Genomic DNA, 17,389 nt, shown 5'->3' with positions numbered 1-17,389 from the left:
AGTCAGTGCATTTTCCTCCAGCATTCCTCTACCGCTTCTTTTTTTTTTTTTTTTTTTTTTAGATTTCATTTATTTATTTGACAGACAGAGATCACAAGTAGGCAGAGAGAGAGAAGGGGGAAGCAGGCTCCCCGCTGAGCAGAGAGCCCGATGCGGGGCTCGATCCCAGGACCCTGAGATCATGACCCGAGCCGAAGGCAGAGGCTTTAACCCACTGAGCCACCCAGGCGCCCCCCTCTACCGCTTCTTGATCACACTGCTATTGTAACGCATACACAGCACTGTAATTATTTGTGTCCCCGTCTTTCTCTACACCAAACTGAGAATCCACAAACCACAAATGGGTGCGATTTATCATTTTATCCCCTGTACTCGGTGCACAGAAGACATGAATGGCGGGAGGCTGTGCGGATCAATGATACTCTGAATCCTCACTTACGAGCTTCAAGCGCATGGGCACGGGCTCTTCTTCCTCATCTCACATACCGTACGAGGTGTAACTCACTATTTTGCACAAAGTAGGCAAAAATCAAGAGCTGAATGAATGAGATCTCACAATAATCATAACTACAAAATCAGTGAAACCTCCCCTCCCCTCAACTTCTCCTCTACTGTTTTAATCCAGATTATATAGTATCTTCCACTCCAAAGAGGAAAGAACCACAATCACTGAAGATTTTTCCAGATTTACTCTGTCTGGTCCTACTGGAGTGTCCAGGTTTTCAGGAACCATGGGAGCCATGTGTCCACCAAAGTCTCTAGCAAAAGTAAGCAGGACCTGCAGCCTGCCTCTACTGCCTTTTCTCCACATCTTGGCCTCTTCTGCCCCACCCCCTTAACCCCCATCCCCTGCCCCACTCCTCAAAGTTCAGAGCCAAGGACATACACTGGCAACCCAACCACACACTTGTTTTGTTCACACAGTATTTTTATGTTTTTAAGTTAGCTGCCAAAATGTGAAGAGTAGGCCGTTTCACATGAAAATGCAGATGAACAGCTTCTCTTGGAAAATCCAACCTGGACACCACTAGACCCCTATCTCTTGTGTGGCAGTAACCGGCTCAGCTGGGCAGTAGGAGCCACCACTATGGGATGGGGTCACCACTAAAGGGGCGTTGTCTCTCTGGGGCCATGGTTGCCTGCTTCACTGATTTGCTTTACCTTCCAGAAGCATCTGAACCTGTGCCTCCTGCCCTAGCAGCAGACCACCACATGGCAAACCTAGGGGGAATACCACACCCAGGTTCGAGGCTTTGGTTGACCATCCTCATTCTTCTAGCAGACCTCATAGGGAATTCGTGCAAGTCATGGCCACCTCTGGGCCTCAGTCCCCTCAGAAGCCAGCTGAGGGTGCCTAGAAGAGGTCACAACCATTATTACTAAAATGCGCCTAAAATGGAGAGTTTGGAGTCCACATCCCAACACCTTGCCCTGCCCATGAACTTTATCACTGATGATTGCCCCTAAACATGTAAGTGCCTGGGTGGCTCAGTGGGTTAAGCATCTGCCTTCAGCTCAGACCATGATGCCAGGATCCTGGGATCGAGCCCCATGTCCAGCTCCCCGCTCAGCAGGGAGTCTGCTTCTCCCTCCCGCTCTGCTCTGGCTCTCTGTCGCCCTCCTTCTCACAAATAAATAAAATCTTAAAAAAAAAAAAAAAAGTAACCACTCTTCAATGACACTGTTCATTATCATTATCCCCAAAGGCACAGGAGGGCACAGTCAGCCCCTAAGTATCTACTCATCTGTCTTCTCAGGCCTCACCCACCTCTACCTCTGGAGACTCCTAACACCCCCCCCCCCTTGAAACATTCGGCTCACTTGGCTCCCATAAATTTACAAGCTCTGCACGGTCTGTCCTCTCCAACTGCTCCTGTGTTTTCTTCCTTTTTTTTTTTTTTTTAACCCAAATATAGAAATTCCCTAACGTTGCAGTCATTCCCTCGGACCATGTTTCCCACGGCTACTCTCTCTTCCGGAAAACAGATTGGCTGTGGTGGCCGCCACCGCAGCTCCGTGAGGGTGACCTCTCCCTCTTCTGTGCACCAAACCCACATTATCACTGAGCCCTCTCCTCGCCTTCCCTGCGCCCCAGCCACGATGCAATATTGGTGTGTCCAAAAATAAAATATCCAAATCCAGACTCACTGGGGTGGGTATCTCCTGCTTCTGTCTGCCGTGCGTCTCTGTTGTCACTGGAGAATGACCGCTTCTTCATCTCGCGAGACTGTGGGTCAGTTTCCTACCTAGTCCGAGAGGGAGAGAGCATGACCAAGCCTTCACCCACTGGCACTGCCCCATCTTCCCGTTCACGGTGATGGGGCTGCAGAGTAGGCACCTGACCTTTGCAGGATCTGACATATGGATGTGGAAGGAGCAAAAGGGTCTCTTCTTAGGTCATCAACTGTAAGGAGGGTATAACCCCTTTCCTGGCCACATAGACAAAGTAGAAGGAAGACACACAAAGGAAAGCAAAGCCAAAACAGAGGCTGGGGTAGATACTGAAAATAGCATCTGAGCCCTTGAAACCAGGGGTATGGAAAATCAACTGTTCCCCCCTGCCCCAGATTTCACTATTTTATCAGCTAATAAATTCTGTATTTCCTGAAGTTGATTTGAATTGTGTATTTTTGTCACTCATTATCAAGAGTCCCCTCATCAGAGGCACCTGGATGGCTCCTTAGGTTGAGCATCTGAGTCTTGATTTCAGCTCAGGTCATGATCTCATGGGTCACGAGATTGAGTCCCAAGTGGGACTTTGCACTCAGCATGGAGGCTGCTTAAGATTCTCTCTCTCCCTCTCTCTCTCAAAAAAAAAAAAAAAAATTAATAATAATAATAATAATACCCCTTTCTATTACCCCATTCTGCTGGTCAACATGTTAGAAAAATCTAAAATATCTTTAACTCTCTTTTTCCTTCTCCTCCAACATTTGGCTTATGACCAAACCTTGTGAATCCCACTTCCATGACATTGTTGTGTCCCCAATCTCTTCTCCATCCTCATGCTACAACCCTAGCTCATGCCCAGCCCTACCCTTTTTTTTTCTTTTTTTTTTTTTTAAGGTTTTATTTATTTATTTGAGAGAATGAATGACAGAGAGAGCATGAAAGGGAGAGGATCAGAGGGAGAAGGAGACTCCCACTGAGCAGGGATCCTGATGGGGGACTCAATCCTGAGGCTCCAGGATCACACCTGAGCTCATTCACCCAACTGAGCCACCCAGGCACCCCATTCCTTTACCCTTTCAAAGGCTATTGTAACAGCCATCTAACTGAGTTCCTGGCCTCCAGGCTCTACCTCCCCCCCCCACTTATATAGCAGGGCTACCCCAATTTTCCTGAACCATACATCTGACTATGTAACTCTCTTTAAAAAGTTTCTGTAGATACCCATTGTTTCCAAAATAAGAAAAAAAAAATCCCATATAGGTTTGCAAGGACTACCATAACAAACCGGGGAGGGCTTAAACAATGGAAATGTATTTTCTCATGTTTGTGGAGCCCAGAAATCTGAAATCAAAGTGTTGGCAGGATTGGTTTCTTCTGAGGTCTCTTCGTGGCTTGTAGATGGCCAACCTCACCCTGTATCTTCACATGATTGTCCTTTGGTGTTTGTCTGTGTCCTCAACCTCTCTTCTGAGGACACCAGTCATATTGAATCAGGGCACACCTTAAGGACCTCATTTTAACTTAATTAACTCTTTATAAATCCTATTTCCAAACACAGTCACATTCTGAGCTATTGGGAGTTAGGTCTTTGACATATGAATTTTTGTGGAGGATGTAATTCAGTCCATAACAATTCCTCATTAAATTTTCTTTTCTTTTTTTTTTTTTAAGATTTTATATATGTATTTCACAGAAAGAGATCACAAGTAGGCAGAGAGGCAGGCAGAGAGAGAAAAGGAAGCAGGCCCCCTGCTGAACAGAGAGCCCGATGAGGGGCTTGATCCTAGGACCGTGGGATCAGGACCTGAGCTGAAGGCAGAGGCTTTAACCCACTGAGCCACCCAGGCACCCCTAAGTTTTCTTTATATGGCTCCAAAGTCAACATTGTTAGCCCTATCAACCTTACCTCCTACCTCTACTCATAAACTAAGCTCTAGCAAATCTGTTCTCAGATACTTTCTGAGAGTCTCATATCACCTGTCTCTGGGCCACTGCTCACTCCTACCTTCATCCCTTATCCCTGTCCATCAGAATCCTCCCTATCCTTCCAAGTCCTTCACAAATGCCATTTCCTCAAACTTGCCTATTCTCTTCAAGGAAGATGTTGTCTCTTTCCTCCTGAGCAGGAATTAACTGGTTTGTACACCTCTCACCTTACCTTCATTAATCTCCTCCCTGTCCCAGGAGCATGACTTCTCCCCATTCCATTAGGGCTGGTGGGGCTTCCAGGTAGAGAAGCCTTGGTGACGCCTGTAGTCATGTGACACAAACTTGGCCAATCAGATCTAGTCTCCTGAGTTTTTTTCTCCTGAGTGGTAACACACCAGACAGAGGGCCCTGGGAACTGACTCATTTGATCATGGCATGCTGGCGGTTCTTGATTTCCTCCTGTTTCAACTGCTACTACTGCTCTGGTTCCTGTAATTCCCAAAGCATCTGTTAAGCTCTTCTTTTTCCCTTCAGTGAGCTACCCAGAATCCTTCTAAGAACCCTATTAGCTTTCTTTTTTTTAATTATTCTAATTCAAGTAATTAACATATAATGTATTATTGGTTTCAGAGGTACAGGTCTGTGATTCGTCAGTCATGTATAGTACCCAGCGCTCATTACATCATATGCCCTCCTTAATGTCCATCTCACAGTTACCTCATCCCTCTCCTCCTTCCCCTCCAGCATCCCTCAATTTATTTCCTTTGATTAAGAGTGTTTTATGGGTTGTCTCCCTTGCTGGTTTTGTCTTGTTTTATTTTTTCCTCTATTCCCCAATGATCTTCTCTTTTGTTTCTTAAATTCCACATATCAGTGAGATCATATGATAACTGTCTTTCTCTGACTGACTGATTTTGCTTAGCCTAGTACCCTCTAGTTCCATCCATGTTGTTGCAAATGGCAAGATTTCAATTTTTTGATGGCTGTGTAATATTCCATTGTATATATATACCGTGTCTTCTTTATCAACTCATCTGTCAGTGGACATCTTGGCTCTTTCCATAGTTTAAGCCCATTAGTTTTCTTTAAGTTAGTCAATGTTCATTTCTTTCATATGCAACAAAATATCTCCAATGATATGCTTTGAACCCCAGAGCACAATGCTTGTGCATCTGGTAACATGCCCTATTTCTGCCTTGTATAAAAAAGCATCCATGGTTTCCCCACATTTCTTTTCCCCTTTGCTCTTCTCCACATTGAAACAGCTAGTCCATTCTGTGTTCATTGCCTTAGAGGAATGTGATGGAACAGAAGAGAGAGAGAAGAAAATTCCTCAGTAGACAAAAATAGCTAATAACAAAGACAAAAAATTTGGAAACAAACATTATTTGGAAGAGCAGGATTCCTACCCCACCTGCCCAGTCTTCCCAGACAGAGGATCCTCAGGGATAGAAGTAAGAAGGAAAGATGGTAGGCAAGTTAGGAGAGACAAAATGTCCATTGGTTGTGGATGGAAGAGGTATTTTATCTCATGTTCTACACAGAACTTGGGGGAAGGTAGTAAGATCCTATGAGAAAAATTAATGAAATGTGTGTGTCTTAGTCTGTTCGGGCTATTATATTATATTATATTATATTATAGTATAAAAAAGTGTCATAAACTGGGTGGCTTATAAATAACAGAAATGTACTGTTCATAGTTCTAGAAGTTGGAGGTCCAAGATCAAAACAGTAGCAGATTAGGTGTATGGTAAGGACCCAACTTCCTTATTCACAGAGGGCTGTCTTCTCAATGGTCCTCACATGGCAGAAGGGGTGACAGAGTTCTCTGGGGTCTCTTTTATAGGGGTGCTAATTCCATTCCCTCATGACCTCATCACCTCCAAAAGGCCCCGCTTCCCAGTGCCATCATTTTGGGGGTTAGGATTTCTACATAGGACACAAGCATTCAGACCATAGTGATGTGTTTAAGCATGCTGGGAAGAGTCACAGTGATTAGTATGCAACCCAGAAAGGCCTAGAAGTAGCAGAGAGAATCAAAAAGTCCTAAAGGGACCATGCAGAGCAAATGAGTATGTCCCTGTGGACACCTGCATCGTCTGATCAGGCTGATCTACAGGGACAGTGGATGTTTTAACAGATAGTGCTGACAGATGATATTGACAACCAGAAAGGCACCCCATCACTGATGCCTTAAAATTATGTAAATCCTGAGAATGAGTCATGACCCCAAAAATGGTGGGGCCCCCACTGAGTTTATTCCAATCTAGTAAAAAAGTAGGCTCAAAACAGAAATTCAGTTGTTAAAGAAAAATGTAGAAAGAAATTGTTTCCTGAGTTGAATACTAAGATTTATATCCTCCACACATTTATTTCTGTGCTAGTCTTATCCTCCCTGTTAGACTATAACACATCAAGGACCATAGCTCTCTTCTCTTTGTATCCCTTGTAACTGTTGTCTCAGTAACTTATGCAAAGTAGACACCCCATATGTTTTTAAGTTGAAACTAATTGAATCAAGTTCAGATGGGGAAGTTTACAGCAGGGTTGAATTACCAACGTCCATCATGAGACAATTATTCTTCATTTATGGCAAGGGCTCTGAACATTTTTCATATTTGCATGAGAAAATTAAAGAGTTGCATCAGTGGTCTAGAAATATTGATGGAATTTGCTTTTCCAGCATAGTGCAGGTTGCTTGACCCCAGTGATCAGAAGGAGTTGGCAGTGCTTCTCACTTGTAGTCAAAGAGTGCTTGCAATTCTTGCAAAATTGAACCACAGAATTTTAGAACTGGAAGGGATGTTAACCAAATGAGCCAACACCCTCACTTACAAGTGGGAAAAAACTGAAGCCCAGAGATACGTGGCAATTTGCCCAAAGTAACAGACTCGATGAGAAAGTCAGAGCAAGAATCTGTCCTCGAGCTCCCTATTTTCCCCAACCAACTGAGATTCCATGACCTGTACCTTCAGCCAGTCCCTTGCAGACCCCCCAATGCTCTTGCTCTATTGTCTCCATTGTCCACGCTCCCCAACCACTGGGAAAAACATTAACTTGGATCATGCCACAGTTTCTGAGTTCTTTGTACACTTGGGCAGCTGAGCTCTGCTTGGGAATGTCCGATGACCTCACAGAGGGTTGCCCTCATAAATTCACGACTACCAGACTAAACAGGGCCCTCGATGTTGCCAGCAATCCATTCTCTCACAGGTTCTCTGCCCTAGCTAATTCATCACTTTTCTCCCCCCTCACACTTCTTTTATTTTTTTTTTTTTAAGATTTCATTTATTTGACAGAGAGAGAGAGATCACAAGTAGGCAGAGAGGCAGGCAGAGAGAGAGAGAGAGGGCCTGACGCGGGGCTTGATCCCAGGACCCTGGGATCATGACCTGAGCCGAAGGCAGAGGATTTAACCCACTGAGCCACCCAGGCGCCCCCACACACACTTCTGACCTCACTACATCTCCCCTTTACACTCCGTCCTACTGAAGTAAACTCCTCTACCAGGAAAGCCCTTGACCCCAAGCACCAAGCCTGTTCTACATCTGCAACCACACACCCCCTTCCACTTCCCTCTGAATTGCCTCTTCCTCCCAAAGAGCTCATTCATTGCCTTGTGCCCCCTCTGCTCCATCTTTCATTTTTTCTGAGCCACTCCCTTACCATCAGCACTTGAGAGGAACAACACTGTTGGCTTCTATTTAAAAATCAAACAAACTTCCTCCCTCTTTGCCCTGTCCTCTTCCTCAACCACCCCACTTATACACTCATTATCTTCATTTCCCACCGCAGTCTCCCTTCTACCTCGGATCCACTACAGTGTTTTCACCAGGGGCCTCGTTGCTGTTAAGTCCACTGGAGGCCTCGGCTTTCTAGACAGTGTCTGATCCTGATCAGCCGTCCTCCATGTCTGGAAACATCATCTCCATTTCTGTGATGCCTAATTCCTCTCATTTTCTCATCTTCTCTAGACACATCCTGTTAGTCTCTTTTCCAAGTTGGAGTTCTTTTGGGAATGCTAGGATATCTTTTCTGGTCACCCTAAATCCTATCACCAGGCAATTTCACTAACTTCCTTGACTTCAATGACAATCAGATTGAGGACTCCCGAATCTACATTTCCCAGTCCAGTCCTGGCTCCTGAGCACTTGGTCTGTAATTCAACTGGACATCTCTTCCTCCTACTCCATTCTGTTCCCAGTGAAAGGTGGTACCATCCCCTCCCTGCCAAGTCATCATCCTGAACTCCTCCTTCTTCATGATTCCCAAATTCAGTCACTGAACTCTCTCAAGTCCACTTTCTCAATATCCCTCTAATCAGCCTACCTCTTTAGAGAGAGCTGTAGGGAAGTGGTTAAATTTGCAGCCAGATGAAGTAGGTTCAAATCCCAGATGTACCACTTGGTTATCCAAGTAACCCAGCCCCTCTCATTTATAAAAATACAGATGATAATAATAGACTTTCCTCGTGGGGACCTAGGAAGATCAAATGAGATGTTGCATGTGAGCACTTAGAAGAATATTTGGCACAAGGAAGGTGTTGGTTCTCACCTTTTTCTCGCGGCCAGTCCCCGGAGCTGGCCATGCACTCTCGTCTCTGCCCTGATGCCCCTCCTGTCTGGGATCTTGTCCTGCCTCCAACTACCATCAAACGGATCTTATGAAATAAAATTTGATCAGGTAACTTCGCTACTAAAGACTTCAGGGTGACTTCCCATCATCCTTAAGATAAATTTCCAATTTCTGGGGCGCCTGGGTGGCTCAGTGGGTTAAGCTGCTGCCTTCGGCTCAGGTCATGATCCCAGGGTCCTGGGATCGAGCCCCGCATCAGGCTCTCTGCTCAGCAGGGAGCCTGCTTCCTCCTTTTTCTGCCTGCCTCTCTGCCTGCTTGTCATCTCTCTCTGTCAAATAAATAAATAAATAATCTTAAAAAAAAAAAAAAGATAAATTTCCAATTTCTGAACATGGCTTACAGGGTCCTTCACGATCTAGACAGGGCGCTGTGTCCTTCCCTCCATTCAGCCCCTCACCTACATTGGTTTTGCCTGTTCCTTCTCAGCCTTCAGGTCTCAGCTCGACATCACTTGCCCTGGGAAGAAAGGCTTTCTCCTCCTGGGCCTGAGAACTCTCCATCCTCTGGTTGTCTGTCAACCTTGCCACTGAGCTTGTCATTACATACTTCCCTGCTTCTTGGTGGAGTATGAGTTCTGCTAGCTTTTGCATATATTGCTTTTTTTTTATTTTTATTTTTTTAGTGCCTCCATATTAGATTATGAGGTTTCTGGAAGCAGATACTTCATCTGGTTCCCCGCTGGATCGCAAGAACCTAGAAGACCATCTGGCACATAGGTTGTGCCCAATCAGTATTTGTTGAATGAACTAAATGACATCAAGGCTATCATTTTCTCAATACAGAAGTCAAGTTCTTAGGTAGCAGAGAACATTACAATTCATTTGGGAAATCAAAAACCCAACAAATCTTCTTAAAATAATTTAATCTGCTTTCATTCAGACTCCAATCACCCTGAGAAGCCTTGTATAATCTTCTCAGATGACTTCCACACACTCCAACATCCCTACAGTAATATATCTTCATGGAATTGGCTCCAAAGACCCTTAACCTTGAAGAAACCTTCATTCTTCTTTGTATGGAAAGATTTTTACATTAGAAAAACCTATGGGCTACTTTAACCTGAAATAATGACCTTAATCGCATTGGACAACCCCTTCTACTTAAAATTATTTATGAGATTCAACTGAGTCATTAGGAAATTAATGACATATTTAACTTTAAATGGTCCTTCTTTCCTAACACTTTTGCTATAATGACTTGCAATACAAGGTAGGCTTTGTTGGTTTTAAAAAATAGAAAAAGGAGAGTTTCTTTCATTTGAGAATGTTCTCTTGAAATATCTTTCCTCTAGGCTAAAACAGATGAGATTCAAAAAGGACATGTGTCATTAATGGTTATGATCAAGCATTTATTCTTCTCCTATTAATGTTTGAATATTTTTTGGTCACTCCATCCACTTCTCTATTCTCTCTTTCTTTCCCCTCTCTTTCCTCTTCTTGGGAAAAAAGAAAAAATAAGAAAGCGAAAGGTATACTATACATATATAGGTATGTGGAGGGAGAAAGAGCTCACAGTACATTCATATACTGAGAAAGAAAGTTTTGCATATATGCATATGTAATATATTAATATATATGCATGTATTTGTGTATGTTTGTATTTATATGTGAATGTGTATGTATGTAAAGAAATACTTAGTATGTCCCAACATGTTTATTAATTAATTTCTGAGCGCATCTTCATAAATTTCCATAGATATATAAGAATATAGGGTTGTATATATATGTATACACACATATATGCATATGATATAGGCATAAAATATATATTATATAATATATGCATGCACTACTTCTGTATATATAATATATATTTGTATATATGTCCTGTATGTAAGAATGCATATCTATATACATATATACTATAAATATATTATATATAGGTATATATGTGAATATGTTTATATTATGTCTATATGCATGATGTATGTATATATTACATAAGTGTATTATGTATATATAATATGACTACATATCCATACGTTTCTATGAATCTATGGAAGTTTTGCCTATTTATGAAAATGATCCAAATTAATAAACATGTTAAATGTACTAAGTATCTATGTCCCTGACAAAGCTACACTACCATACCTATTAATCCAAATTTTTCTTGCTTGGTAATCCCCAAGCTTTTCAGAAATGTTAGTAAACTTTTGGTCTAAATTTGATCTGTTTCCTTTCCTCCAAAAACAGTCGTATTAAACCAAAGTAAATTAAATCCACTCTGGCTTCAGGGATAATTCTGTGAGGCCACATAAAGAAGACACCCAAGAATGTTCCAGAAGCAGGCCCAGACACCCTAGTGAGGACCACCTTGTGCTTCTTACATCGTATACCACCCGCCTGTCCCAGACAGGTCTCCATGCAGCCACCACATTGTGTCCTCATTCCAGAGAACAGAGAGTCTTTCCAGAAGCTTTGGCCCTCCTTATATACCTCTGGTACAGGAAGAAATAGAGAAGCCAGACATCTTAATGCCTGCCAAGGGGCAGGCAGCCGTCCCCTGCCCTCCCCATCTGTGGTGAGGGCTACATGCCCATAGAGAGTCTAGCTTGCCCAGAGTCAGGGTGGATCTTGGAGGGTTTCTGTGAACCGGAAGACCTGAGTTTCTACTGAACTTGATTATTAATTAGCTGTGCAATCCAGGGCACATCGCCTTCCTTCTCTGGGCCTCACTTCCCCTCTATAATTAAGGAATTTGGACTAAATAATCTCTAAACTTCCTTTTAGGTCTCCTGTTCCAGTCTAACTTTCTAAGTTGCCCTTCATAAACGTAGGAAGGCTTCCATCCCTCTAATGCGGTAAAAATGTTGATTAGGTGAATTAAAGTTAAATATCTTTTATACTGAATATAAAACAGAGAGTTTAGGAAGTGCTAAAAGTGGACTTGACAATAGTCAGTACTAGGAAGAAGGAAGATCTTGAAACTTAGTATCTCTCTACTACCAAGATCTTAAATGAAGAAAAGGAACTAGTAGGGCCATTCACGGAAGAGCTTAACTCACTTTAGAGAGTTCTAGAAGCAGCAGAGGTAACTGAGACTTTGTCTTCCTGGCATACTGTCTGATTGTTGGGACAGGTATATAAAAACATCAGTGGTGGACGGGGAAGGGAAATGCCTGGCTGGCTCAGTCAGTAGAGCACGAGACTTGATCTCTAGGTTGTAAGTTTGAGCTCCATGTTGGGTGTAGAGATTATTTAAAAAACCAAAATCTTACAAAAAAAAAAAAAAAAAGACATCTGGAAGAGACTGGGAGGGATGTGTTACAGCAGACTCTCAATCCTGGGTTTATAGATTTATATCTGACGAGTTAAACCATGTGCTCTCCTTGAATCCAGGGGGAATAAAGAAAACTTATGAAATTAAAAGATTAAAAGTATTGATAAATGAAAGCAATCATCCACAATGATTTTTGATCAAGTTCCTACAGGATTTCCTTTACGTGAGTGAGATCTCTCCAGGGTAATCTGGCCTCTTGTCTCTGTCCGCCGGGAAGACTTGGTATTTTTTTTTTTTTAATTTAAAAGATTTTATTTATTTATTTGACAGAGAGAGAGATCACAAGTAGGCAGGGAGGCAGACAGAGAGAGGAGGAAGCAGGCTTTCCGTGGAGCAGAGAGCCCAATGTGGGGCTTGATCCCAGGACCCTGGGATCATGACCTGAACCAAAGGCAGAGGCTTTAACCCACTGAGCTACCCAGGTGCCCCAAGACTTGGTATTTTAAAGGGACATGTGATTAAGTGATCAATCACAGACTTGTCCCTGTCCACCAAGGAGAAGGGCAAAGCCACAGTCGCTTTCTCAGAGGGTTCCCTCCGTGTCTCCTCTGCCTTCTCTTCAGAGATCTCTCCTGCTTGCTTGCTTCGTGGAATCTTGCCTCTCCCAGGCCCTGGGGGTTGAGAAAACAACCATTCTCCCACCAAGGTGAGAAACAAGGCAAACAAGACTGTAAAAGAACAGTCAGTGTGACAAACAAAATTGTAATTGAGATTCACTGACGAGTCTTTCAAAGAGAGCCTTAAACACATTGGTCCTCCAAGAAGTCATTTTGTAGATTTTCATTAATTACTGGCAGTTCGTCTTGGCAGTACCCATACTAACAGGGGAAAAAAGGGAAGGGGTGGGGAAGGCACTTGCCAAGTTAATATGCTAATGTCTCTATTACCTGGCGGAGGAGAAGCACTAGTTATCCCCAGTATCTGTTTTTTTCTGTCTTCTTTAAGAAGGATCAGCGTGCTGGTCAAATTCATCCAACCACCTGTTCTTGTAAATAACGTGTCATTAGAACACAGCCCCGAACATTCGTTTGTGTATCATCTGTGGCTGCTTTCACCGGCAACAGCAGAGATAAGTCGTTAAGACAGAGGTCATGGGCTCTGAAAGCCTAAAATATTTACAATCTGGCCCTTTGCAGAAACAATTTGCCAACCCTTGCTCTGTATTAATAGAACATGCAATTCTAAGCTCTGCTCATGGCTGCCTAGAATAGAGACCTTGTTTCCCCACCTGCTGGCAATTACGTCATGTGGCTAAGAGTTGCCAGGAAGATATAAGAGGAAGTTGGGTACAACTTTATCTTGAACCATGAGATTCGCCTGAGCACAGAGGCCACACACAGCAGAGCAGTGAGCTGGGGAAAGCCTAGTCCCCACACTGTGGAGCCCGATTCTGGACGCGGACATTCTGCCCTGGTTTCTAAATGGGAGGGGAAAAAATTCTTATTTTGGAATTTTTTGTCTCTCGCAACTAAATCTAATCCCAATACATTGAGTTATGGCCATTTTTACCATAAAATGTAGCTACAGCTAAAAGGATTTTTTTTTTAATTTATCTTCCTTAAACAAAAACACATGTATCTGCGTTCAAGCCAAAGATGAGACGTCACTAGAACTTCTTAAAATGATTTCAGATAAATGACCCCCAGACCATTCAGGAACGGCATCATCGCCTAGAGATGGATGTGTTCCTTGTTTGTATCGAAAGCTTTATTTTTATAAGCTATAATTTCTCAGTTATCATCGTCGTCCTTAATTGGGTGAGGACAGGATGTTATTTCTAGTAATTATGACTATTAAACAAAAGTTGTCACGCCCTAAATCATTGAGAATGTCAAATTCAAAATGAGTGCTTTCCTAATGTGTCATCACAAATTAATAAGCATTTGTTGGGGAAATCAGGGACATATTGGCTACGATTCGACTTTTCCCTCTTGCTGTTATTTTATCTTTGCCTTCATTGTTAAGCAGCAAAACTGTTCCATCACAACAAGCAAGAAGCCTACGCCTGGTGACACAGCAGGTGTGGGGCACATGTTTTCACAAAATGCCTTTTTATTAATTTAATTAGCACCTGGGCTCACAGGCTGCGGATGGTAGAGCCAGAGCTGAAGCATGGACTCTACAAAACCTTCCTTCCTGCATGGCACCGTCTCTCAGGCCCTCCTCTTCATCTTCTGTCACGGTGAAGGCTCTTCTCATTTATTCCTATTTTCACCTCTTTCCACTTTCTCTTGGATTAAAAAGTGAAAATCCGAGCCTTCCTGGACTGGAGCAGTTTATCCAAGTATTTTGTTTTCTTTTGTGAGAAAATATTTGAGACTCAGAAAACAGCTACTCAGTGATAGAGTAGAATTATAATTTGGGAGGATGGGAGATCCTACTGAAATCGGTTAGCCTCAGCTTCTCAGTCTGGAAAAGGAAACTGAGGCCCAGAGAAGTAAATGTGTTTTGTCCAAAATCGTGGGAAACTCTGAATTGGAAAACAAATCCCTTGATTTCCAGTCCAGGGATCTTTCCACAAACTGGGCGCATTCTTTTAGTCTTAGGTCTTAACGCTTTTTGAGGAAATGTGAAACGGAACTTGAGTAGGTTTATATAATGGGTTTTCACACCACAGAGAATGTCTCCCAGAAAATACGGACCCCACCTTTCATAGCATGTGGAAAGCGTTAGGATACCACAAAGTATGGTCGCCAATAGAGTGGGCTTTGAGATCCACGATTAACTTTCAAAGATTCAGCCATAGGAGGGTTGTTTAGTTTGGTCTATATGTTCAGTGATTTTGCTACACAGGAATTTGAATCATGTGCCTTGCCACAAAAATCTCTTCAGAATGAGCCTACAGCCAGTCCAGCACACATGTCTTTGTTATTCTCTTATGGTAACAACCTTAATGTGATTTTTTTTAAAGATTTTATTTATTTGACAGAGATCACACGTAGGCAGAGAGGCAGGCAGAGAGGGGGAAGCAGACTCCCTGCTGAGCAGAGAGTCCGATGAGGGCTCGATCCCAGGACCTTGAGATCATGACCTGAGCCAAAGGCAGAGGCTTAATTAACCCACTGAGCCACCCAGGTGTCCCCCTCCCATGGGATTTTTAAAAAGTATTTTTATTGTGGAAATTTGTTCCTTAGTTTAACGTGCTAGAAAGCCCGTTCAAACTGACCCAGGTCCCAAACAGGGGAGGATGATGAAGTCTTCTAAGTGAGAGGTCTAACCTACCGCACCTGCAGACAAGGCTAGATTCTGATGTAAAACGGCGTCAAGACGCCTTTGTTTCCATGTTTCCACTTTGCTTTCTGGAAGTCTGGATTGCAATTTTTTGAAAGAAGTGAAGTTGCCTTTCCATCTGCACGGCGAGTACCCTCCACGGAGCCTGTCCTCACTAACCCCCGAGCACAGGGATGTCTCCCTCCTGAACTGCTGCCACCACTCATCATGACGCCGTCTGTGTTTGCTGCGGCTATATACTCTCTCTTTTTGTTACAAAAATATTCGTGGGAGACAGCTTTATCCTGCCAAACACATTATTGCCTCCTTCGTGTTTATTTTTTTCTCCCTAACAATACTGAGTGTTAAGCCCATAGACTGTGCTTAATAAAAGTGTATCAATATGAAAACCAACATAAAGTGACAAATTACTAGCTACTAAAAGAACTTGTTTTGGGGCACCGGGTGGCTCAGTCATTAATCGGCTGCCTTCGGCTCCGGTTGTGATCCCAGGGTCCTGGAATCGAGCCCCACATCAGGCTCCCTGCTCAGAGGAAAGCAAGCTTCTCCCTCTCCTACTCCCCCTGCTTGTGTTCCCTCTCTCATTGTTTCTCTCTCTCTCTCTCTGTCAAATAAATAAATAGAATCTTTAAAATTAAAAAAAAAAAAGAAAGAAAAGAACTTATTTTATGAAAAATAAAATGCTTTGGTAACCAGGAGAGAAAGTGGTATCTAAGTGTAGAAGTGTTTCTAAGCCCTGCAGGGTGCCTGCAAATCATTTATTCACCTTGAAATTTTATCAAAAACACTGACTTGGTCTTTACAAAATTGCTATCATGGTAAAAGGTGAGTTAGGCCCTGTTCAAATTAATCAGGTCCCAAATATGAGATGCTCTGTAGGTAAAATTCACAGTGACAACTGTCTATCTCAGCCAGTCCAGTAAGCCCACTGTCCACAGTGTGGAGGCTGGTTGAACTTGACGAATTCACAGAACTTTACAAAGGTGACTTCTTTTTTTTTTTTTAAGATTTTATTTATTTATTTGACAGAGAAAAAGAATACAAGCAGGTAGAGCAGCAGGCAGAGGAAGAAGGAGAAGCAGACTCCCCACAGAGCAGGGAGCCCAATGCAGGGATTGATTCCAGGACCCTGAGATCATGACCTGAGCTGAAGGCAGCCGCTTAGCCCACTGAGCTACCCAGGTGCCCCGCAAAGGTGACTTCAAATTAGATGGTCTCAGGGGGCCAATGCATGATGTTGATTAATGGAAGAGATATTACCCATTTCTTAGGACAGACCCTAAGGGGGCACATTAATGCCAGAGGGAATTTCCAGCTTGAATGTGGGGCTCAGTACTAACACGGTTGACACCATCTGACTTATCATTGGAGGCCAAGTCATTTTTCTGGTAAGAAAATGGAGACAATTATCACTTAATCATCTTAATTGTTCACACTACATATTAGAAAAGTTGTAGGGTTTCAGATGCTATAATTACAGTGTCTTATTCAGCCTTCCAACTACAGCTGTGCCCTAGATGCTACCCCACCCCTCACTGAAACTGCTTCTTAAAACTATGCTGTTCAACTTCTGGTTGGAGTTCCCTAGTTTAAAGGAGATTTATATCATGTCTCTGAAGCCCTCTACTTTTGATTTTTATTTCTCAGTTTTGTTGGGCCAGCTGCCTTCAACAGATGGAAATGTGGTCCTTTGGAAGGCTACATCTGTCATGGTACCTGCTAGTATCATTTCTTCCCATTTCATGTTGAATCACATACGTTTTTGGTTATAGCCTGCTCTAGCCACACTTTAAATTATACCTAAATTTAATTTTAATTCCAAACACAATCTCTCAGAGCAGCGAATAAAAATAAGTCATTAGAAGTTTGCAAGTCTCCTATATGACAACAACTTGAAGAAACAGAAAAATGCTGTTAAGTGTGGAATTTAAGAAAGAATACATGAAACTCACCAATGGTGCTAAACCACCCCCCAAACACACACACAAACATACACACCAAGGAAACACATTATTAAACCACATTCAAAATCCCCCAATATCCAAAGGACTTACAGAATGCGATTTTGCACAGTTGACTCTCCCCAGTCAACTTAAGTCATAACTGTTGAATGATTATGCCTTTAAGAATAAAAACTTTAAG

The 17,389-nt window shown here is 42.8% G+C and overlaps 1 long non-coding RNA gene across 2 annotated transcripts in view; it reads right to left on the bottom strand.

The window, feature by feature from the left end:
- LOC116569403 overlaps positions 1–2,223 on the bottom strand; it is a 30,225-nt gene extending 28,002 nt beyond the window's left edge. For both annotated transcript variants that reach the window (XR_004277010.1, XR_004277009.1), the window contains exon 1: positions 2,149–2,223. This is a non-coding gene — a long non-coding RNA (uncharacterized LOC116569403). The remainder of the gene's footprint in view (positions 1–2,148) is intronic.
- Positions 2,224–17,389: the final 15,166 nt, after the last annotated feature.

Source organism: Mustela erminea, chromosome 11 (assembly GCF_009829155.1).
Source record: "Mustela erminea isolate mMusErm1 chromosome 11, mMusErm1.Pri, whole genome shotgun sequence".
Taxonomy (NCBI): Eukaryota; Metazoa; Chordata; class Mammalia; order Carnivora; family Mustelidae; genus Mustela; species Mustela erminea.
This window is presented reverse-complemented; position numbering and strand designations above follow the sequence as displayed.